The following is a 23743-nucleotide window of genomic DNA, read 5'->3' as shown; positions in this document are numbered from 1 at the left end:
CTAAGGTCTCTTCCACTTACCCAGTTGTGTGCTCGGATAGGGACGACAAACTGGCGTAAAGTGTAATAGACCCCGGTGATGATCCCAGAGATGAACTGTACTGATATGTAGACTTATTGAGCAGGAGTTGCATACTCATTCATTTATTCATTCACTATCCACTTGGGCTGGTGGTGCGCAACTATTTGTTACGTGTACCTTCGCAATGGTTAGGATTTCGGTTGGGGCGTGCGACTAACCTGAGATCAGGAGTTTACCACATTGAGTCTGACTATCCAAATTTAGGTATGGGACTGATTTGAATAAAAGTTCTTGTGGTGGACCCCGTAGCCTGTGATACTACGTACTATCATTCTAACTTCACACTTCAGCATGGTCATTCCATTTGCACCGCATATTGCATTACATCCACAGCATATGGTATTTTGGGTTATTGTGTTTCTGCATTTATTTGGTCTAGATACGGCTGATAGTATTTGTGAACTCATCAGGAATTGTATATTGCATTACATTCTCGACATTTGATATTTAGCTCTTTATGACCCCTTATTTGCATAGCTGATCTGTATTCCGTACTCTGATATCATCTGACTCATGGACTTGTCAGTATTTCTGCTTTACTTTGATATCGTATGATTCATGATCTTACTAGTATTCTCGATATTGTATGATTATGGCGTTGTGTTAAATACTTGGCACTTAGCTTGTGCACACACTTACACCACCCTCTAAGCTTTCTATAAGCTTATGCACGATAGATGCATGTAGGTGATTTTAGGTTGCAGCGGCGTGGATCTTAGAGCATGTAGCTATCTTCTAGAGCTTTGATTTTTGATATATGTATTTCCCTTTCAACACTGTATTCAAATGTTTATATTAGTGGATAAGTGATGATATGTTGCCTTTATGACTTGGGCATACTTGTGGTTATGCTTCATATAAGACAAATGTACGTTGGAAAATCTTCCTTGTAGAATCCCAGGATCCGGACCTAGCGTATGGACGCTGGGAGCCGAGAATGGGGTACTATGGAGGCTGTCAGCACCGGATTCGGCGATCGAAAATTTTGTGAGCCCAGTTTCCGAGTTTAGGGCGTGATAGAAGTTGGTATCAGAGCATAACTTGGGAATACCTGAAGATAACATCACATATCTACTGATAAGCTATCATGCACTCTATGATTGTTGAGAACCTAAAATGGTTAGATCCCCAAGCTCGAATAACTTAGACATTTTCTGATATAACTCCCTACCATTGAGATTATGAGGCTGCATAGTTTCGATCGTTCTTTATCCGGGATCCGAGGTTCAGTGGGATTATCATAGTGCTGATGAGGCGTCTTGAGAGCAAGAAGCTGAGATTCGTGGGCGACATCCCCATCCCTTGGGTATTTGATTATGTTGGTATGGAGTGTTCTGATATGATTTCCCTCCCTTGGTGAGCTCTGTATGGGTTGTATTGTGATTTAAATTTTGAGGAAAAATTTTTTATTAGGTAAGGAGAGTTGTAAGACCCGTATCTTATCCCGTACTGTTCCATAGGATTCCTTGGTCTTTCCGGTCGAATTCTGGCGACCCGTAATCTGTTATCGGCAGTTACGCACAACCTTAAGTCGCATCCCGTATTCCAGAGTCAGCTCAACCCGAGACTTGTACCCTAGCGACCGCGCCATCACCGCGGTTCTGATGCCGCGTAGTACCCGCCGAGGCGATACCCAAGCCAAGAGATGTAGGCCCGCATTCAGTTCGAGGATGAACGCGGTGCGTTACAATCCCTAAAAATTATCACATCAATCACATCAATCAAGTACACATCACTCCCATCACTCACACACATCCCCAAGTACAACCACCCCCCTTAAAGTCAACTCTCTGCCTTACACAAGTAAACCCATCACCTCACTCACCCATCCCATCCTCTCTCTCTCTCTCTCATTTTCTTCATTTTCAAGCAACCATGAGATTCTAACGTCCAAGCTCTCCATGAGAGGAGCCAAGTGTGGCCCACCTTTATACCACTCAATCCAACCCTTGGATCATCATCCTAACCGTCGAAGTTGTCCCCTTGGAGCTCTGGATCATGTTGGTGGAAGAAGTCCATGAAAATCAAAGGTGGGTGATTTTATGACTTGATTTTTTTATTTGAGGGTCCACATGGTGGGACCCATCTTAATGTATGCTTTGTATGTGTAGCCCACTTGTCTTCTCTCTCTCTCCCTCTCTCCCTCTCCCTCTCCTCCTTGATTTTTTGGTGGCCCACCTAATGTGTGTATGTGTGGCATATCCATGCCATCTAACCGTGGGACCCTCCCTGATGGTGTGCCCCATCTAGGCGCCGTCCATCTGCTGGACATCCAGTGTTCCTGAACGAAAGGAAAACACAAATATCATATTATCCAATATGAGGTGGCCACACATGTGGCCTACCTTGTTCGTGGAAGTGGATTGGCTTCTCCACGACACAGCAGTGCATCGGGGTTAGCAAGCTTTGAAGGTTTGATTAAGTAGACCCCACCTTGATGTTTGAATCTGATCCACACTGTCCATTCAATTTCCTCGCTCATTTTAGGCGTTGAGCCAAAAAATGGAGTTAATCCGAATCTCTGGCGGGCCATATTGTGGAAACTAGTGGTTTTGAGTGATATTAATTACTTGGGGTCGCTATGTGTTTCTATGCACCGAAACATATTTGATCCCGAGTCTAGGAATCCAACCAATGGAGTATATTCTCCTGATAACGGCCCCACCTGTGGAAAACCGCGAGAAAACCAAAAATAATAATAATAATGAGAAGTTGACGCTGGCAGCAGCTGCGTCCTGCTGTTTGTACGCATGGGCAGGGAGAGTGAGCCCCACCTCAGGCCCCTACCATGATGCATGTAGAGCATCCACACCATCCATTTGATGGGTCCCCTTTATTTACGCAGTGTCTCCAAAAATCAGTCGTAAACAGAACTTAGGTGGCCCACATCATCTACAATCTTGTGAAGACCTGTTAAGCCATATAAAAGCACTTGCTGGGCCCACTTGAAATTTGGATGCTTCTGAAACTCGATTTTACCCCTTAACCAAGTGGCACACACTAAATGGATGGGCTGGATTTGTGAACCATGGCTCGGTGGGCCCTGATGTATGTGGGACCCACTTTCGGAAGTAGATTGGTCAGTGTACGTTAACGTTACAGCAGCAATAGCTACTGTATTAACGCCTCCAATCTGTGGTCCATTACGAGGTGCGGGTTAAATCCCAATCGTCCTTCTGCTGAGGACGTGGACCCCACCACCATTGATACCTGTGTCCCATGTCCCACCGCCCATCCATTTTGACATGGCCCACCAGATCTGGCGGTGGGCCCTATCTTGATGCATGTGTTCATCCATGCAGTCCACTGCCCAGATAGGGACGGTGAGACCCAAGTGATGTATGTGTCTGGCCATCCGTCCAGGGCTGGCCTGAGGACAGCCACACATGTGGCCTTCCACGTGGGTGGGACGTGGATCCCCTCTATGATGTATGTGTTGCATGATCCCACCTACTGACTGATGTAGCGAGTTGTGTGGGCCATTGATGTATGTGTTAAATCCTAATTGTCCATCTGTTGGGTTGGCTGCTGCCCTCACGTCAGCAACCATAGGACCCACCTGCTGCTTATGATGTTAGCAAGTTCCGTGGAAACCCATCGTGTGTATGTTTTGTAATCCACGTTGTCCATCTGGACCGTGGACCCAGCGTGATGTATTTATTCCACACCGTCCAGATTGTGTTGAACGGTGCTAGATAATGTTTGGATGGCGCCGACTTACATGGATAATGTTTAGACAGTATTGGTTTACCTGGACAATGTTTGGACAGTGTTGATCATCATTCGTGGACCATGTGTGCAGTGATACATATGATACACCTACAACTATTGAAATGATTTTTCGTGCGGCCCATGTGATGAGGCCCACCCGGATGTATTTGTGGCCTATCCATAAGGCCCACCTTGATGTATTGGTGGTCCATCCATTAAGGCCCGCCTTGATTGCAATTGCGGCCCACATGATGTAGCCCATTTGATGTATATGGGTCCATGGATGCGGCCCACTTGATGTATTTGAGGCCCATGGGTTGAGGCCCAATGTAATGTATATAAGTACCATGAGTGAGGCCCAAAGTGATGTATGTGTGGTCCATATGTGAGGCCCATCATGATGTGTATTAGGCCCTTGAGAGGCCCATGCTGGTGTATATTGGGCCATTATGTGAGGCCATGGGTCCACTATGTGTTAGGCTCCATGTGGGCCACTCCTTGGGAGTAATGTTGGTTAAATGGCCACATTGTTATCATTGGGTAATGATGGTTTAACGTCCACATTGTGACCTTCCCTTAGGCCTTGTTCGGCCGATTATCGTGGCTAATTCTAATTATCAATTGATCCCGATTGTCGTGGCCAATTGTTGATTCCGATTGTCGTGACCGATTGTCGATTCTGATTGACGTGACCAATTTGCTAATTCTGATTATCGTTGATCCCGATTGTCGTGGCCGATTGCAGATTCCGATTGACATGACCGGTTTGCCGATTCTGATTATCGATCGATTCCGATTGTCAAGGCCGATTTTGATCTGTCGAGGCCGATTGTATAGGCTGATTCCGATTGTATAGGCCAATTTCGATTTGTCGAGGTCGATTGTATAGGCCGATTCAGATTGTCGAGGTCGAGTATCGAGGTGGATTCCGATCTGTCGAGGCCGATTGTATAGGCCGATTCTGATTGTTGAGGCCGAGTATCGAGGCTGACTCCGATTGTCGAGGCCGATTGTATTGGTCGATTCCGATTATCGAGGCCGATTTCGATTATTGAGGCCGATTTCAATTTCCAAGGCTGATTGTCGAGACCTATATGATGTATATGTGACCCGTAGTTGAGGGCCATTGTGATGTGTATTCAGCCTGTGTGATGTATATGTAGCCCGTGTTTAAGGCTTAATGTGATTAATAGGAGGTCTATGTGATGGGGCCCATTGTGATGTATTTGAGGCCCATGGGCAAGGCTCATTGTGATGTATTCGTGGCCTATGGGCAAGGCCCATTGTGATATGTATTAGGTCCATAATGCATGGCCCATTTGATGTATTCGAGACCCATGTATAGGGCCCACATGTCATGTATTTGAGGCCCATGAGCAGGGCCCACCTGTTGTGTATATGTGGCCCTTGAGTAAGGCCCATTGTGTTGTATATTAGGCCATTGTGTGAGGCCGTGGGCCCATTGCAGTTTGGCTCTATGTGGGCCATTCCTTGGGGGCAATGTTGGTTAAATGTCCACATTGTCGAGGCCGGTTGTTGATGTCGGTTATTGATACCGATTATGAGTATGTGACAGCATAGCATCATGATACATGCCCATACGCATCATCCGCATGTCTGTTATGAGATGTGGTTGACCATTACATATGTCATTGGGCAGGTTGTTATGAGACTCCTTAATAGGCGAAGGTTATCTCACATGAGCGCACGATATGCACAGGATTGATGCATGACTAGATTGTATGACTCATGCATCCTGCATTGTGTTGTGATTACTGTATGCCCTTACGACATCAGGGCCATAGCCTCCACAGGCATATCCTGGATGGCCAGATGGGACACCAAAAATGTTTGGTTCTAGCATACGGGTGTCATAGATGTCCCTGGGTGAAAATCTCAAAACCTCCATGGTCAGGAGATGACCCAACATCGAGACCGAGTGGATATATATGAGCGCATGAGGGCCGTATACCAGTAAGCCGCGTCTCCCACTATGTCGTGGTCGGTTGGGAGGGGGTGTGACCTTACCCACCTGAGTGAGGGGGCAATTTCTAGGTTGAGTTTGACCAGCTTGAGGAATGGGTCCACTATCAACGAGCCGGGCCTAATATTGGCAGGCAAATATTGAGGTCTCTTCCACATACCCAGATGTGCGCTCGGATAGGGGCGGCAAGCTGGCGTAAAGTGTAATAGACCCCGGTGATGATCCCAAAGATGAACTGTACTGATATGTGAACTTATTGAGCAGGAGTTGCATACTCATTCATTCATTTATTCACTATTCACTCGGGCTGGTGGTGCGCAACTATTTATTACGTGTACCTTCGCAATGGCCAGGATTTCGGTTGCGGCGCGGATTAACCTGAGATCAGGAGTTTACCACATTGAGTCTGACTATCTAAATTTAGGTATGGGACTGGTTTGAATAGAAGTTCTTGTGGTAGACCCCGTAGCTTGCAATACTACGTACTATCATTCCAACTTCACACTTCATGTAACGTCTCGGAAAAATCCGTACAAAGGCTCGAGTACCACCTCAGGCGGAAATCACACAGGACCAAATCCTTTAGAAATTAGGCGAGAATTAACTAGTACTAAACTAGCTTATCTATGAAATTAGCACTAATCACTTTAAATATGATCTGCAAGACCCAAACCGTGTAGAATCATTACCGCTACATTACCTTAAAACTTAGGATCAATCTCCAGTCCCAGTTGCTCTCGAGAGTACATCGAAACTCCGTATCGGACCTGGACCGCACGTTGAAAGTCTGATAACTATGAAACTATACGAATATGACCTCCTCATTGGACTTGATAATCATCCCAGAAGTAAAGTCCTAATAGTATCCAGAAATGCACAACTTGAGCCCGGAGCGAAGTGTGTGAGAAACACGAATATCTTTAAGAAATAAACCCAAACTTAAGTAAACTGAGTCGTTCACTTGTAGGTCCAAATATAAGGATTCGGACCGTCATAATCTGACCCAATTACACCCTCGAATCAGGAAAAATTTACAACACATGTCAGTACACTAGTGGCCTTGATCGAGCACCGATGACCATAGAACTGAAACCGATCCACCATGGTCGATTAGTAAATCCGATCGGACTAAAAACTTAGCCTGACCTAGATCCAATGTCAGGGAGCTTAAGTCCGACCGCACGCAGAAGAAGGCCCACCAGAAGTGCTCCGTTGGACTGAAACAGACGCCCTTTGGATATAACCTAAGTATACCTTGGCCCTGTGGCCATTTCCATCAGACCTGGACCTATATAAAGGCTTAAACCCACTTCTCTCTCACTACATACAAATTTCCAAACCCTAGGAAGAAAAGAGAGAGAAAAAAGAGAAGGAGAAAGGGAGGAGAAATGAGTGAGAGTGGGAGTTAGTTGCCAGGATCTTTCCCTGACGCTCCACATGCTTAACCATGATTCTTGTATCGCTACATGGGCGATTCCGATTCCGTTCTTAGGTAAGAAGAACCTAACTCTAACCTGTTTTTGGGTTTCAAATCGTGTGAGTGATGAAATAGCTAACCTATTTCATATTGTAGGTTGTCGTTATGCCGTAGACAAAGACTCGGTATACAAACTGAGTTCGATACTTGTTTACTGGCGAAAGGTGCGGACTATAAATTACTACCAAAAAAATGACCAAAGGCTATGGAACATGTTGATTTTTAGCTACGGATATAAACCGTAGCTCTATTGCTATGGCTTAAAACCGTAACTAAAAATATTAAAACCGTAGCTAAAAGCTAATGCCACCACCCATGCCTACACCATGTGACAACCCCATAAGGAACTCTACGAGGCCCATTAAAATCTTTATGCTCCATATAATATGTTTATACATTTTGAAAGATCATTTTAGGGAAAGATCCTAAAAAAGGAAGTAGATTAAAGGCTCAAGTGAACCACACGGTAGGAAACAGTGAAGATTATATGCGTACCATTGATCGATGGTGTGGTTCAATTAGCCCTTAAATTTGCCTAGATTTTTAGGCCATTCTCTATAAAAAAAATTACAAAATTAATGGACGGAGTGGATTTATCAAATGCATCATGATGGACCCCACAAAGCTCCTGATTGGACCGTCCGTCCAGAACCCGTCAAATGTGCAAATGCGGAGAGGCTGTGAAGGATGCAATAACAGCTACGGCTAATGGGATTTAGCTACGGTCTAAAATCGTAGCAGAAAAAATTCAGAAACTCAGCCCGCGCGCTGCCCTTTTTCTCCTTCCCCCTCAAACGAAACATTCTAAAATTTCTCTCCCTCCACTTCGGGGAAAAAAACCCAAGTCCATGCGTCCCTTTTCTCTCTTGTGTGCTCTCTCTCTCTCGCTCCACTCTCCCTCTCCCTCTCCCTCTCTCATTCCCTCTCCCTCTCGACTGCAACCCTTGAGCGACGCACCCCCTTCACCCGAGCGAAAATCCACCCCTGCGGCCCCCCACCCTTCACCTCTTCTCCGTCTCTCCTCTCTGACCAGGTACCCATTTCTCTCACCATATATTCTAAGTTTGATTTTGAGTTTTTATTTCTAAATCTTCAAATACACAGATTAGGGTTTCGTTTCCTGTAAAATTTCTAACAGGAAAAGGATTTAGGGTTCTGTAAAATCTGTAATAGGAGAAAATGGAAAAGTTTTTTTTTGCAAGGTATTTAAGGATTTTTTTTGTACACTTAGGTCTTTCGATCTTCCTCTATTCAATTGATCCAGTGTCGATTGACATTTACAGGTCTCTCTCTCTCTCTCTCTCTCTCTCTCTTTATTTCTCTCAATTGATCCATTGTCGATTGACATTTAAGGATTTTCGTTTCCTGTAAAATCTGTACACCAGCCATTTACTTTGGGTCTATCAATGTTTATGATGATGGTTATTATTATTTTTGTAGCCACTTCTTAGAACAGTCAGCATTATGTTTTATACATAAGGGTATAAAAAAAAGCAATTTATAGTTATAAAGGATACAAAGAAGAAGAACGAGGGTGCTCTTCAACTTTATTGGGCATCCCCTGTTTCAGAGGCTTAAGATCTTTTACCTGCTCCCTGCATCAAAATAGTAATTTCTCACCTGTTGAATAGCTCCTTTCTTCCACTAGATTAATATTAGAGAAAATGGTATAAAAGTACATACATATATTAGGCACATATATTGAATGCAAATTGACTAGTCTGTCCCAAAAATAAAAGGAAAAAGATTACCATTTCTGACAATTTCTTAATTAAATCCCAATGCTAACATCAAATGGTGCTTTCATTACATTACTTACCATTTCTTAATTAAATTGAAACATAGCATATTTTTTGGAAACAATTGATGATCAAGGCCGAGCCTCACATAATGGCTGGTCCAGAGAATGATGGAACCTTTCTAGTATAATAGATATAAATTGCCCATTTTCTATCTAGTGATTAGATGGTTAGGATCACCATTAATTTCAGGTACAATGGAGCATGTAGTTTAGTGATCCAAACTATTGATATGATTGGCTCAATTTGGATACCCCATAAAACACACCAATCCTTCAATTACTCTTCAATATGTGTAATCCCAAATCCTTCAATTAGTTGTCAGCGGATAGGCTATTAATTAAAAAAGAAATGTGACAACATTCTACATTCAATGAAGAGAAGGCCAAAGTTCCTTATGCATTTATCATTTTTCTCTTCGATTGTCAATGGCAACATTTTCTGACATGGATTACCTCTGGTTGATATCTTTTTTTCTTTTTTTCTTTCTTTCTTTCTCTATTTCTTCATGAGTGTTTTAATTTTATAGAAAGAAGAGCAAGGTTAAGAAGTTATAAAAATTTAACTGATACGAACTTCGGAATTTCATGCATTTGTATATATGCTAACACAGCAACGACCATTTCCTCTAACCTCCTACATGTTCCTATGACCACATGTAGTTAGTTGCATCATGCATAGGTGCACCATTGTCCAAGGTAGGTAATTGATCACTAGACTGCTTTACAACTCCAGACAGTTGACTCAAAGAATGTTGTTGCCTTGCCTGCTGATCTAGTTGCTGAAGTTGTTGCTGTCTCTGGAGCTCCTGTAGTTGCTTGTGCATGACTTACTGTTGCCACAATTGCATATCGTTTAAACCCATCTGGTGGGTCATTAAAAGCAGCCAACAAATGTTTTATTTTCTCCTCTTTAATTCAATTATATTTGCTGACCAATTGAAAAGGAGTTTTGAGTCTCAGGGTTCAAGATTGAAGAATTCAAGAATTGAATTATCTGTCATGTTTGGCAGCCTTTAATCAGAATCCTCCAAAATGTGTATTAGATTATAATTGTGATTCATTGCAGTAGTGCATTCCAATGCACCCCGAGTAAGTTTCTTGGCTGACATGTAATCTTTATGTATTTCACTATTTAGTGGTTACCCTGATTGTATGTATATCTTTCATCTATGTGTGTGTGTGTGTGTGTACACACACATTGACATGAAAATTCCTAGATTTGACAGAGGCATCATTATCAGGTGCAACAATATCCATTTTAGCAGCACTTACAATGATGTTTTTCTTCTGAATGGTATGTTTTACTTGTACATTTTCTTCTTAAGTAATTAACAGTATTTATAAATCGATACATGCTTCATTCTTCTTGCCTTCAGGCTTCAATCTAATGCTTTATTGATCACTTCGTTTGTTTATCCTCACAAGCACCACATGTAGGATTTGGGACTGGATTTTGAACTGTTTGGGGCTGGCTTGTTAGGCCATTACTATTCAAAATTTTAATTTGCTCAGCTCAACTTTTAGAGGATGGCCTGTTTACACCCTTAACTATTCAAATGAAGCAGATACAGAGTCCATTTCAACATTGAGACTAGGGATGGAGTGCAAAAGGTGAGAATAATGAAATCTTACCAAGTGACCCAACTATCATTTCCCTAACAATTTAAAAATCATATAACACTTGTGGGGCATGTTCAGTGCCTAGTTATTGGTTTTCTAAACATGGCTGACTAGACTTGCTTAATAACTCTGGATGAATGTGGCACTCCATTTTGCAGATCATACATCTTTTCGTTTATATTGAGGAGAACCATGGAAGGCAATTGGCTTTTCAGTTTCTGAGCGGTGTGTGTTTGTGGTGCTTTAAGCATTCCTTTTGATATGTTTGTGGTGCTTTTCAGTTTCTTTTCCCATATTTTTTACTTATTACTTGATTATGTACTTAAGTTACATGGGTTTGTGTTTGTTTGGAAAAGAAAAGCTCTTTTGAATAATTCTAATGTCATAATGTAGTTTGCCAAACTCAATTTATGGATCTCAATGCAGATGTCTTATGGGCCACAGATTTTGGCGAGGTTGTTATATTAAACGTAAGGCGTGTTTGGATGCAAGGCATGCTCAGTTGAATTGAACTAAAGGAAACAAAGAAAAATGGAAAAAAAAATCTTGAATCAGGTATCATTATTCTAATTTGAATGAGGTTGGCATTGCATATCATGTATTTTAATTCAGACTCAAAATCATCTGAATTTGCAGTTTCGGCCTTTTCCCCTCTAGTAATGTGCTTGTTACTCATTTTTTGTCAAAGCGAATGCTTTTTTGAATTTGAATGAAATTAAGGGCCTGCTTCCCACCTAAATGAAACTAAGTGGCGATTTCGACTACTACCCATTTAGCATATTCATCTTCTTTTTCTTTTTTCTTTTTGCATGCTCCAGGCGGCAGTAAAGATCAGCTGTGAGCCATCTGTCAGGATTTTTTTTGTTTTCTTGACATAGAAATCGATTGAATTCTTATATGAATTGTATTGGCAGGGTGTTCTTACAGAGACAATAGCTGAGTTAGTGGCTTCGCTATCACTGGGATAATTCTATCCATCCTAACTTTTTAGAGGCTATTGAACAAGTAAGGTGGAAAGTGAGCTACTTGGGAATATCCATTTGCTGTGGCTGGTGTAAATATCACATTCATGATCATGCAAATGCTAGATTTGAACTCCCGTAAGAGTCATCTCTCTCTCTCTCTCTCTATCTCTCTCTCTCCCCCTCCCTCCCTCCCTCTGTGCGTGTGTGTGTTCATGTGTGTGTTTTTTGTGACACACACTAACAGGTCCCAAGCCCAGGTAAATTTGGACGGTTGGTGTCAGATGGGCAACTCAGCATTCTTGAGAAGCTGACTCGAAATAGCTGAGACAAAGCTATGATGATGACACACATATACATATAGATGGAATGAGTGTTTTTCCTTTTTCTCTTTTCTTTTATGTAATTATTGCCACGGATATTAGTAATATTCTCAAGGCATTGGTATCATCATATCATGATCCTGGTATGAGCACTGCATGAATAATGTTATGTTCAGTTCATTGCTATCTAAATCTGGGTTCCGGTTTTCATGAAACCAAAAATGGCAAAAAATAAAAAAGAAAAGAAAAGAAAAGAACATGGCACTAATCTCTGCATCAGTGTTTGTAAACGAATCTGTCATAGCCTATAAACTTGAAATTCTATGGAATGTGTAGCTACCTGATTAAGAACTTGTCACTAATGATGGCTTATATATATTTGCAGCAAAACCAAGGACGTTTGTTGGATCGGTTTTCAGCCAAATGCTTTCAGGTTAGACAGAAGTGTCTATGGCCATCAGACCTGAGAATATGTTTTTATACATGGGGCAGGCCCGTGGTCTAGTGATCTAGACTGTTGATCTGATGGCCCATTTTAGAATTGGGAATTTCCAAAAAATCTCACTGATATAACAATCCTAACTGATTGGGAAGAAGAAACAACAACGGCCTACATTTTCAGGAAAAAGGCCAAAGATTGGAACGACTGGGATCTTCCAATCTTTTCATGCCTTGTTTTACATCTAAACAGGACTGGGTATTTGGGGATCCTTTTTTTTTTTTGACTTTTGCCCCTTTGTTTTTCTAAAGACTAAAAACTTCGATACTGGCAGTGTGCAATGCAGGTTACGCAAGCACCTAGATTACTTTGAAATTGTGTACGTGGCGTACAGGTCATTGAACTGTCCAAATTATGGCCTAGTTTAGATGTATAATGAACAGAATAGTTATGCTTGTTTGATCATCTATTGGTTTTGTGCTGAGTTATTTGATGGAAATGATGCCCATGGATCAGTAATCCAGACCATTCATCCATTGCATCCTAGTGGATAGATTGTGCCCTGAGAATCCCCGGGATTTGTTGCATCCTTTTAGCAACAAATCTGGGACTTCTCTCAATCGGAACTAACCACCTACAGGCACCTATACTGCTATATGCAGTACAAGGCATTTTTTAGCTCCGTGATGTAAAAAAGGTTTTTTTTTTCCTTTTCTTTTTCCATTTTGTGGCTGAACACCCGTACTGCAAATTGTGGTAGAGGTGCCTGGAGGTAATCAGTTCTCTTTTTTAATTCAATGTGGGTCACTTGATTCTCCTACTATAGTCCACAAATGGAAATGTTAACATTGTCTCACAGTAGATTTTTTTTTTTTTGCTAGTTACGCTATTTGTCGAAGATTCTGAAATTTGATATGGGTTACAGGAATTTGCAGCCCCAAACAAATCACTGTTCCAAAATTGAAAGCCTACCTAATGATTTGCAGCCCCAAACAAATCACCAAAGAAGAAATTGATGTATCGACTCACCAATCGAAAGTTTCCCTATGCAGGTAAGTTGTGTACACATATCCCTTTTTATATTCAAGCCATTCCCTTGATTTATGCAAAACTAGGCTACCCAAAATTTATGGACAACTTCGATTGCCTTTGATCTGCTAGAACTAACATGTGTGGATTGGCAAAAGTACGAATGCACTTGGCGTAATTAGTAGTGGTGAGGATCTCCCACAATATTGATAAAACTCTATAAAATAGGAAATAACTCAAATTATTATCATAATATGTTGTGTACTCTCTTGGGGCTATGCATTGGGGCTCAATACATAGTCATATGGTTGTGTATATAGCTGAACATGTATATACCCTTACCATTGTGTATATTCTGCCATATGAGGAATTTCCTACATATATACCATCAACATGATTGTTTTATTTGTACACAGAGATAAACATGCTCTAGGGAGTAACATGAAGAAAACGTAGAATCAGTATATGTAGGGAGCAACATGAAGAAAATGTAGAATCAGTATATATAGGGAGTAACATGAAGAAAATGTAGAAACAGGTCCCCTGGAAATGCGTATGTTAAAGGCGATGCATCAAGTATGAGTTATTTCCTAGCAGGCGCAGCAGTCACCGGTGGCACTATCACAGTTGAAGGTTACAGCACAAGAAGTTTACAGGTATTACAACTCTCTTCCATGTCTGCATTTGCTGTTTTTTGTACTCATGTACATGTCATCTCATAAATCTTACAATCAGACTATCATTATTAATTGGACATGACTCCATTTACATTCAGCATCAAACTGGCTATGTTGCTTCTCATAAGGAACACATAAATCTAGAGCAATGGCTGAACGAAAATCTAAGCACATACAAGGATACTTTTTCGAGGTGATTCACATGCTTTATTTCATTGCCATTGTATGAATGAACTTGTCCTCAATATATGCTGCATTTTTTTTCCTCTTAAAGCTTCTTGAACATGAAAATGTTTAGAGTCCACTAATGGACATGTCTTTCTTTCTTTTTTCCCAGGATTGCCTCAAGTTCTTAAAAGAAATGCCTTCTGCAGCAACAAATGATGCATCTGCCAATCCTTTCCAACATTCCAGCTCTGTCATGAATCTTTATCTAGAGACAAGTTCTACTCTTTTGAAGGTTTTTGCTTCCAAAATTTCTTTTTCTATTACCTATACATAGGGTCATAAAGAACTATTATGCATATTGTAGTTTACATAAATAATTCATAGGTCCTTCAAGCCCATTCTGGCCAGCTCATCTCCCACCAACTTTCTGAGAATTGAGAAGGTTGCAGGCATCATCTGTGCATGTTAATCTAAGATTGCAAAATGGTGGAGGTACAAATCATCAACACATGATGCATCATATCTGATTATTCACTGGCCTCTTCAGATCAACAGAAAATAATCTTTTTTAGCATCTCTTGTCCAAACACAGTTCAAAATGTATGATTATTCACTGGCCCTTCACTCACTGTTGAAGCGTATGTTTGTTAAGTTGCACTCTTTGTCATGCAGCACATTACGAACCTTGCTGGGAACAAATCTCTAGTTCTGCCTGTGCCTGCATTTAACGTCATCAATGGAGGATCACATGGTTTCACTGTTAACCTGAATTTTGCGAACCTTGCTGGGAACAGAACTCGGTACAGGCAGATTGTCAATTACTATTTTATTTCCATCTTGAAGATTTCATTCATCTCAATGCATGTTATCTTTTTCTCTCTGTAGGACATGTTTCCGAGGGGGTAAAACCCAAAGGCAGGGGAGCTCCGAAGAAGGCTCCTGCTAGAAAGGTGTGTTTGCAAATCCTGAAACTTCTTATTTCCTACGTATCTCCCTATTTTTGTGGACTTCTCATTGCCTTTTTGGTTTGGGCCTTTCATCAGAAAATGCCGACTGCCATTGATAGTGAAGAGGAAGATGATAAGGTGCTCCAGCTGAAAGAACGACTAACAGCGTATAACATTGATTCTCCTTCAGATCAAATAGGTATATGATCATCCATGTGCAGTAAGCTTTCGGATGCACAACCATGGAGTTTTCGCTTGCGCTTGTTGAGAAGCTATTTAGCTATGAGAAGGCATTGGATCTCACTGTTAATGAGAACTTTAAATAGACATATAACTATTATGTTGGCATTGTACTTTTGTGAATGGAAATGAATGATTGTGTTTGATTGAATGAATGAATGATTTAGCCATGAATTGGATCTTGCTTATATGAGTTATCAGGGTGTACTACAATGGTAAGAGCTGCCATTACAAATTAATTTTTTTATTAACAAATGGCATTAGCTACGGCTATTAACCGTAGCACTTTGTTGAAAATAGTAGCTCTTGCTAAATTCAGCTTTTTGCTACGGTTCTCATTCTACTTTTAGCTACAGATAAAATCTGAAGTTGTATATCATTTTAACCTACGAACAATATTGCTACGGATTTAATCTGTACCTATAGTATAATTAGCTACGGCTATTAATCGTAGCCTGTTTCTACAAACCGTAGTTGCTAATTTAAGCCTATTGCTACGGTTCGTTCTCAACTTTTAGCTACAGATATAAACCGTAACTGTAAATACTTTAGCGCTACAGAAGAAACAGCTACGGATTTAATCCGTATCCATTATCTCTATAGCTACGGATTGTATCCGTAGCCATAGCTTTTAGACCTATGGCTGCGGCACCAATGGCTACGGTCGTGCTACGGATCTTAACCGTAGCCATAGGCTTTTAGCTACGGTTTTTAGCCGTAGCCTTTGGCCTATTTTCTAGTAGTGAATGTTTAGGTTATGGTTTTCAAGGTTTTCAATGTCAGTTAATGATTTATGACTGACTTGAATGCTATCACATGCTTAGATGCGATGTTTCTCGCACTTTACACACATATATGAACTATGTTGAATATAGTGAAATCCATGTGTTTATTGATATACTTGAATGAATATGGAATTATGATTCATGCTTGCCATGATTATTAATTGTAAATGCATGATCATTGTATACGTGGCATCTACTTGTAGAAGGATTTGCTATAACATGTGTTTTAACTAAGTTATCACATGTATGTAATATGTGTAGTTTAAGTGTTTGACAAAATGAGTGAATGAGTAAATGCTTGTTTAATGGTATGACATAAGGGCGTTGAGACAGGATCCTCAGCCCCCTTATCTATACTTATGGTTTCCTTATGTAACCTATCTATTATTACGTGATTTGTGATGAAATGCCTATGTATGTTGACATGTATACTATGTGTTTGTTAAAATGCTCAAATAAGATCTCTATGTGGATTGATCAATACATGCTGTTCTTGACTATCACATGTGAAATAAATTGTTTGGAGTGTGTTTGGGACAATGGTATAGTTCAGGCAATTGGTAACAGGTCCTGGGTTGGTGGCTGAGGTTGTTTCGCCACACTGGACGTGTTCGATGAATCCGAGTCGTACTTGGGTTGTCGACAGTGGTTAGGCCACGCGGAGTACTTACGCGCTCCATGTCGATCGGCTCGACATGTGCTCGTACCAGTCGAGCTCGTCAAGTAACCCGATTGACCCGATGTATATTCACCATGTATGGACGCTACTGCTTGAATCTAAGGTACCAAACTCACCAGTGGAAACCCCATTAACCTTGGTACCTCGATCCGCTAAGACTCATAAGCTGGGCATGGTGATATGGGACACCATGGTCGAGCTGTCAGCCTACGCTGGGGTGACCAGCCTCCCCGTAGTGACCAGTGAGCAACCCAAACTCGTGAGCCAAATACGGTGGTATGGGACACTGTATTCGAGCTGTCGGCCTACGTCTAGGTGACGAACCATTCATAGTGACCTCAAGCATACTATAAGACTGCGCTGAGGTGACGAGCCTTGCCATAGTAAACAAGAGTATAAACCAGGTATGCATCGAGGTGACGAGCCCTTTGTAGTAACCTGTAACCGCAACATCGTATGAGACTGGCTAGGACTGACGACCCTAGAATGGATCATCATTTGGGAAATGATATAAGGGAGGTACCTTAGTTTCCTAATTCTGCTGTATGAAAAGGCCTAATAAGAACTTGGTAATCACGCTCATGCACCACATTGCATGTGCCGTTTGGCATTGGATAGAGCGCTGAGGAAGTGACTGACATGCGCGACCGTGAGATGAAGATCACAGAGGGAGTGCAGGCGAGGGCATGCATCATTATTATATACCATTCTTGCATTAATCATACTAATTAGGGTTACTTGATTATAGTGCTTTATCATTACTGCTTGACTGAATTGATAACATGTTAACCTTTGCTTTATGGTTCCACTGAGTTAATCACTCACTCTCACGTTACGGGATAGTGTTTTAAACACCAACCAGACCGTATTGTAGTTTCAGATGATGGCGCAGTCTACGAGGCAGAGCCGGACTTTGAGGATGATGAGGCATTCTCATATATGTAGTATTCAGGTGGGTTTCTATAGACCGTTCTGATCGACAGGGCTTCAAGGCTTAAACTTGTAGTGGACCATCACTTTTTGATATATTGTATTTTGAAACAATACTTGTAACTATTTGACCTGGCAATGCGTTTATACTTTGGGGACCTACAATGGTTTATATATTTTATACACTTATCAGAGTCTTCCGCTTGCGTAAATTCAACTGTCCCTGGAGAATGATTTGCTGATTTAGCTTAATCTCATTCATGTTTTATGCACTAACATGAACAACATTAAATCATCATTATCTATGTTGCATAAGTGATGTGTTGGAACTCGGGAGTTGGGTACCTGCTCTGCCCCCGATTTTCAGAGCGTTAAAAGTTGGTATCAGAGCGTGATTTGGATTAAAATAGACCTGGGTTATGGTCACATGATGCATGCTGACTCATTTTGAAGTAAGAGGGCATGAGAAAATGTAGAAATAGACTTAGGATCCCCAATTTCGCCAAATGGCAAAATCGATTAAAATCAACGAAAAATCGACCATAGAAATTGACCCCATAGGCTTTCCCGATCACGTGAAATGATTCCAATGCCCTTCTAGACTATCAATCGATGGGTTTAGATGAAAATCTGGCTGCTCCCACACTCAGCAAATCGAAAATACGTGAATGTGTGCCAGCTAGAACCCAAAACGACCCGAAACGACTCGAAACGAAGTTGGGGGCCAAATAGAGCATTCTAGGGGGATCCAAAGTGGACCTGCATCATTCTAGCATCCCGGGGAGGGGATGCCATTGCCCAAAGGGTGATCCCTCACTGGAGTGTCCAAGGACTGGTGATGGCATCGGCGAGGCCTCGCCGATTCCCCAGACCGGGCCAGGCGGGCCGACACATGTGGGCTGCTGTATGGCCCACCAAATCAAGTTGAAATGGATTTTTCCATTTCATTTGCTTCCCCTCTTCATTTCCCACCCCTCCATGTTTTTCTTTCTGTCCAAAAACCCTTCCTCCTCTCTCAAATCTCTCCTCCATTCTCTCATTTTCTCATTTTCCTTCAAGACATACACCCCTCTACTTTGTGTCTCATATATCTCTCCTCCATTCTCTCATTTTCTCATTTTCCTTCAAGACATACACCCCTCTACTTTGTGTCTCATATATCTCTAAGTCCAACAACCCATTCTATTTCCCCATATCATTCCACTTTCATGTCTCTTTTCGAGCTAATGACAGACATTTTCTCCATTTCCACGCTTCTTTCCCTAATGGGGAAGAAGAGAGTTCCCGTGGATGAAGCCGGGCCTAGTCGCCCTACTTGTGCAAGGAGACCGAGAGGTGCCACCGCAAGTACAAGCGTCGATCGTGAGATAAGAATGAAGCGGGACCTCGATCCCCAGGCCCCCCTGGAAAAGGGCTCTGCTGGCAGAGTTATCTCATGAAGATATGTGGGCCGTAGGGTTCTCTTTGAAGCGCACGTGGATGAGCAGCTCTTTGGGGAGCATCTGTTGATGGACCGCCTGGCTGAGGCCGGGTGGGGTCCCGTGTTTGAGGGCAAATCTCATGCGAATGCGACCACTGTTCGAGCCTTCTACGCACATATACTGGAGCCTACGCTTGAGCCTTTATAGTTCAAATTTCCCGTGGGAAGGCAAGAACTCACAATCAATGCTAGCTTGATAGCCCGAGTCATGGGAATGCCGCTTGGCGAAGTCCATGCTAGTGAGAAGAGCCTCAAGACCGCGTGTGAAAGAGATCGTTGTACGCTATTCCTTTGTGGCCAATTGGCCCACTGTAATCCAAACAATAGCCTCCTAGCGACCAATATGACCGACGACTTTCGCCTGCTCCATCACATTTTCACATATAACGTCTATCCTAAATGGAGCAACCGCAGCGAGTGCACCCGCCTGATGGTGGACTTCCTGTACTGGGCTGGGCAGGGAGAGAAGTTGTGCGTGCCTACGTATGCATTACGATAGATAGTTCTGACCGCACGCTCTACTAAGAAGGCTATTTCACTTCCATTCAGCTAACTCATATGCAAGCTTGCGCGCGAGTTCGCCTATAGACTTGGCGTTGAAGTTCCTGTGCTAATTCACTACATCAATGACACTACTCTCAACAACATGGAGATTAGGCCACGACAGCGTCAAGCTCGACTCAACGAGAGTGAGGATGAAACGGAGAGTGAAGAGGAAGAGAGTGACGAGGAAGGCAGAGATGAGATAGAAGAAGAGCAGGGAGAGGAAGAAGAGGAGGCCCAAGACACTGATGAGGGTTCCCCTCCTACTGCATAGAGCCGCGATGGTGATCGGGCTGCCAGGGAAGCCCTCTTGGCTCAATTGGAAGAGGGACAAGTTGCCCTACAACAGGAGATCGTGCAGATCCGAACCAAGGTTGAAGAGACCGAGGCCTTCATGAAATGAAAATTCAAGAAGGTGATTCACACCTTGAGGTCCATCCTATGCTGTGTATAGGATAAGAGTGTGCCTCCACCATCGCCAGATTCTGATGACTAGTCCTGCATGTAGTCGTCCTTTTAGTTGCCTTGTGTGTTTCTTTCTTTGTTGCTATATATAGCCTTGTTGGGCTTAGTTCTGGGGTCAGATAGTTAGCGTGTTTTAAGTGTTTGGAGCCTCTTATATTAGCTCACATGCATCTTCTATCATGATCCATGTAATACTATATTTCATGTATTGTGACAATTTGGTAAATGAAATGCATGAAGTTTCCTTAAACTGTGTGTGAATGTTGTGTTTGAGTTTGTGACTATGCTGAATCTGACCTAGGATGCACCCTATGTTGAATATAGGGAATGCCACCTAAGGCCGCACGGACTACGGCACGCCACACGCCTGGCGACTCGATTAACGGCACTCCTCCCCTAAGCGATAGCCAGACGGACCCCAGTTTGGACCCTACTCACCACACTATGCCGAATTCTCAACCGGCCACTGGCCCCACTAATGGGCTGAGGCCTGCGGCACCACCAATTGCACCACCGATTCCTGAGCAGAACCGTGCGTCCACCTCGGTGCCCCACATGCCTCAGGCCACTCCTCCTACTGATAAGCTAGAGCAGATGATGTTATTGATGCAGCAGTAGCAGATATAGCACCACCAGCAGCAGCAGCAGCTCTTGGCCACCCTTGAGGGTTTCTTTGCTCAGAGCATGGGTGCGACTCTGCCTGCTCCATTTACACCCCTTGATGGGAATGCAGGTGCTAGCGGTCAGTTTGAGCGATTCCAGTGCTTGCGACCCCTACTTTTGTGGGTACTCACCGACCTGAGGAGGCCGAGTATTGGCTTGACCGCATCTCTAAGATGCTAAAGTCGCTGCACTGCACTGAGGCAGAGCAGGTTGAGCTAGTCACCTTCATGTTTGAGAAGGAGGCCAGCTTATGGTGGGATAACATTCTCTGCACTGTTGCAGTCGAATATGTATGGACGTGGGCAGACTTTGAGACTCGCTTCCACGAGAAATACTATCCCCTCATCGTCACGAGAAGGAGAGTGAGTTCCTTTGCCTCCAACAGGGAGGGATGATAGTGGCGGAGTATGAGAACAAATTCACGGAACTGGGCAGGTACGCTCCATTGATTGGCCGATGAGCTGATGCGCATGCGATGATTTTCTGAGAGTCTGTGACCCGAGATCCGCTCGAAGATGTGTTGCGTAGCATACCTGGCTATGCTGAGCTAGTGAGCATGTCTATGCGAGCGGAGTAGGATGGGGACAGGTAGTCCCGTATGCGAGCACCTATAGCTTCTAGGCCATGACCAGACCTTCCGAGCAGACCGTTTCTCGGTAAGAGGCCATGTACAAATTCACCACCTAGGCTTATGGCTTCACCGGCCCCGATGAGGTGACCAGACGTGTGGTGTACCTATTGCAAGAGGCCTTGCAGGAATCCCGATCACCGAATCCGGTGCCGACAGCTTTCGTAGTACCCCATTCTCGGATCCTAACGTCCATACCCTAGATTCCGATCCTGGGATCCTACAAGGAGGAGTTTTTTGTACATTTAACTCATAATAAGCATAACCACAAGATTACCCAATTCACATAGGCAACATCATCATCACATATCCACTAATATAATCATTTAAGTACAATGCTGAAAGGAAAATACATAAATCAAAAATCAAGCTCCAAAAGACAAAACAGTCCCCGGCAACGGCGCCAAAAACTTGATGTTTTTATTTAAACCAACACGATTTAAATGATTTTTAAACTCGCAAGTATACGAATCAGATGCAGATACGGTACGTATCACGAGATCGTTCCCACGAGGACTGGTCGTCACAATTCAAATCTATGATTCTCCTTAACTAATCCAACAAATAATGGAATGAATTACTTGGCACAATTTTATGAAAAATAATTAATTAAGAACAGGGAAGAAAATTCAATCAGAAAGAGAGCACTAGGACTTTCGAATCCACCCCTAATTATCCTAACCCTTGTTTTGTCTGTTGATTCACCTTGATCTAGATTGATACCACTTATATAGAGAAAGCGCAATCTGTGTCCTTAATCGGGCATACAGACTGTCTAATTCCTTTAAACAATGCCATGAATGACATATCCCATATCCTTGGTCGGGCATAAGGGATGTACATTCATTAAAGCACCCTGTTTCTTCCTCTATAGGAAACCTGTTCTTGATCAGACACAGGCACCTCCAATAAGCATCCAAACAACATCCATATATATACTTTGGTCAAGTTCATAAATGGAGAAGTATAGAATTTAAACCCATAAAGCCCACTTAAAGAAAGAAACAAATTAATTGAAATTCAAAGTAAATCAACCAATACAAGAGTTAATCAAATTAGGGGCTTCCCTAGATGAGAGATTAGTGACCCATAAAATTCATGAAAAATATTAAATAAAATTCATAAAAATTAAACACCAAACCAATCGATCTCTCTCTTCTTCCTTCTCTTTCTTCTCTTTCTTCTCTTCCTTGCTCCAGATCTGGAATCCCCTGGTTCTGAATGCCTTTCCCACGTCCAAAACTCCCCTTTTATAGCTGCTGGATGGCTGAGGTCGGTGGCAGAGTCGTAGAAGGACTCGAAGTGCAATTTTTCGTAGCCGTGATCGGTGGGCCCCACAGAGGTATTTTCTGGAAAATCTACCACGTCCATTGGATTCAGGACGAAATTTCAGTCAAGAATGGGTGGTTTTGAAGGTCCATTAGCGCGACCCACAGAAGAAATCTCAACAAAATCAGTTTTGGACGTCACAAGACGGCCTGTTTGTGGCCTCTGTATCACGCACGTGTGCACGCATGAGAGAAGAATGTCAACATAGTTTTGAAGCTCTCGAAGCCCTCTACACGATGGACGGATCAGATCGGCCGTACGTGCTACCGGTGGGGTTCACAAACTCCCGCAAAACCCGGATTTCGCAGACGCGAACAGAGCAGCGGATTGCTTCCGCTATGACAACGGTGAGGCCCATTTGGATTTTATATTGAAAGATCCAATCCGTTCACCGAATTCATCTCGAAATTTTGGTCGAAAACCCACGGTTTTTCTTCATTTTGGTGTGGTACACAGAATGTTTCTGTTCCACCGTTCAACCTGCGTTTGAAGGGTAAAAAAAACCAATATTTACTGTCTTCTCAAATACCTCCACCTAGGCTATGGTACTAGGGACACTGGAATTCTGGTGGACGGCTTGGCTTGCGGAGACGCTGCAGCGGCGAGAGAGAGAGAGAGACAGGTCAGCGCTGGTGCTGACCGTCCCAGCGGTGCGGTGCGCAGCCGGCGCACGTGTCTTTAATACACACGCCACCCATGCGGGGTCCACTACGATGATTTCGAGAAATCCAATCCGTCCATCCTATTCCTCACCTTATTTAAACCGTCTGGGCCAATTTTGA

The 23743-nt window shown here is 42.7% G+C and overlaps 2 long non-coding RNA genes across 2 annotated transcripts; both read left to right on the top strand.

Annotated features, from left to right (window-relative positions):
- Positions 1 to 8151: 8151 nt before the first annotated feature.
- Positions 8152 to 11393, top strand: LOC131227985 (uncharacterized). Its single transcript, XR_009162660.1, has 4 exons — positions 8152 to 8286; positions 8485 to 8536; positions 9788 to 10665; positions 10833 to 11393. It is a non-coding gene; the product is annotated as an uncharacterized LOC131227985 (long non-coding RNA).
- Positions 11394 to 14431: 3038 nt separating this feature from the next.
- LOC131227736 (uncharacterized) lies at positions 14432 to 15667 on the top strand. Its single transcript, XR_009162471.1, has 5 exons — positions 14432 to 14564; positions 14657 to 14764; positions 14945 to 15072; positions 15158 to 15226; positions 15546 to 15667. It is a non-coding gene; the product is annotated as an uncharacterized LOC131227736 (long non-coding RNA).
- The last annotated feature ends 8076 nt before the right edge of the window (positions 15668 to 23743 follow it).

The sequence above is a fragment of the Magnolia sinica genome, chromosome 15 (genome assembly GCF_029962835.1).
Source record: "Magnolia sinica isolate HGM2019 chromosome 15, MsV1, whole genome shotgun sequence".
NCBI classification, from domain to species: Eukaryota; Viridiplantae; Streptophyta; class Magnoliopsida; order Magnoliales; family Magnoliaceae; genus Magnolia; species Magnolia sinica.
Note: the sequence above shows the minus strand (reverse complement) of the source record. Positions and strands in the feature narration are given on the sequence as shown.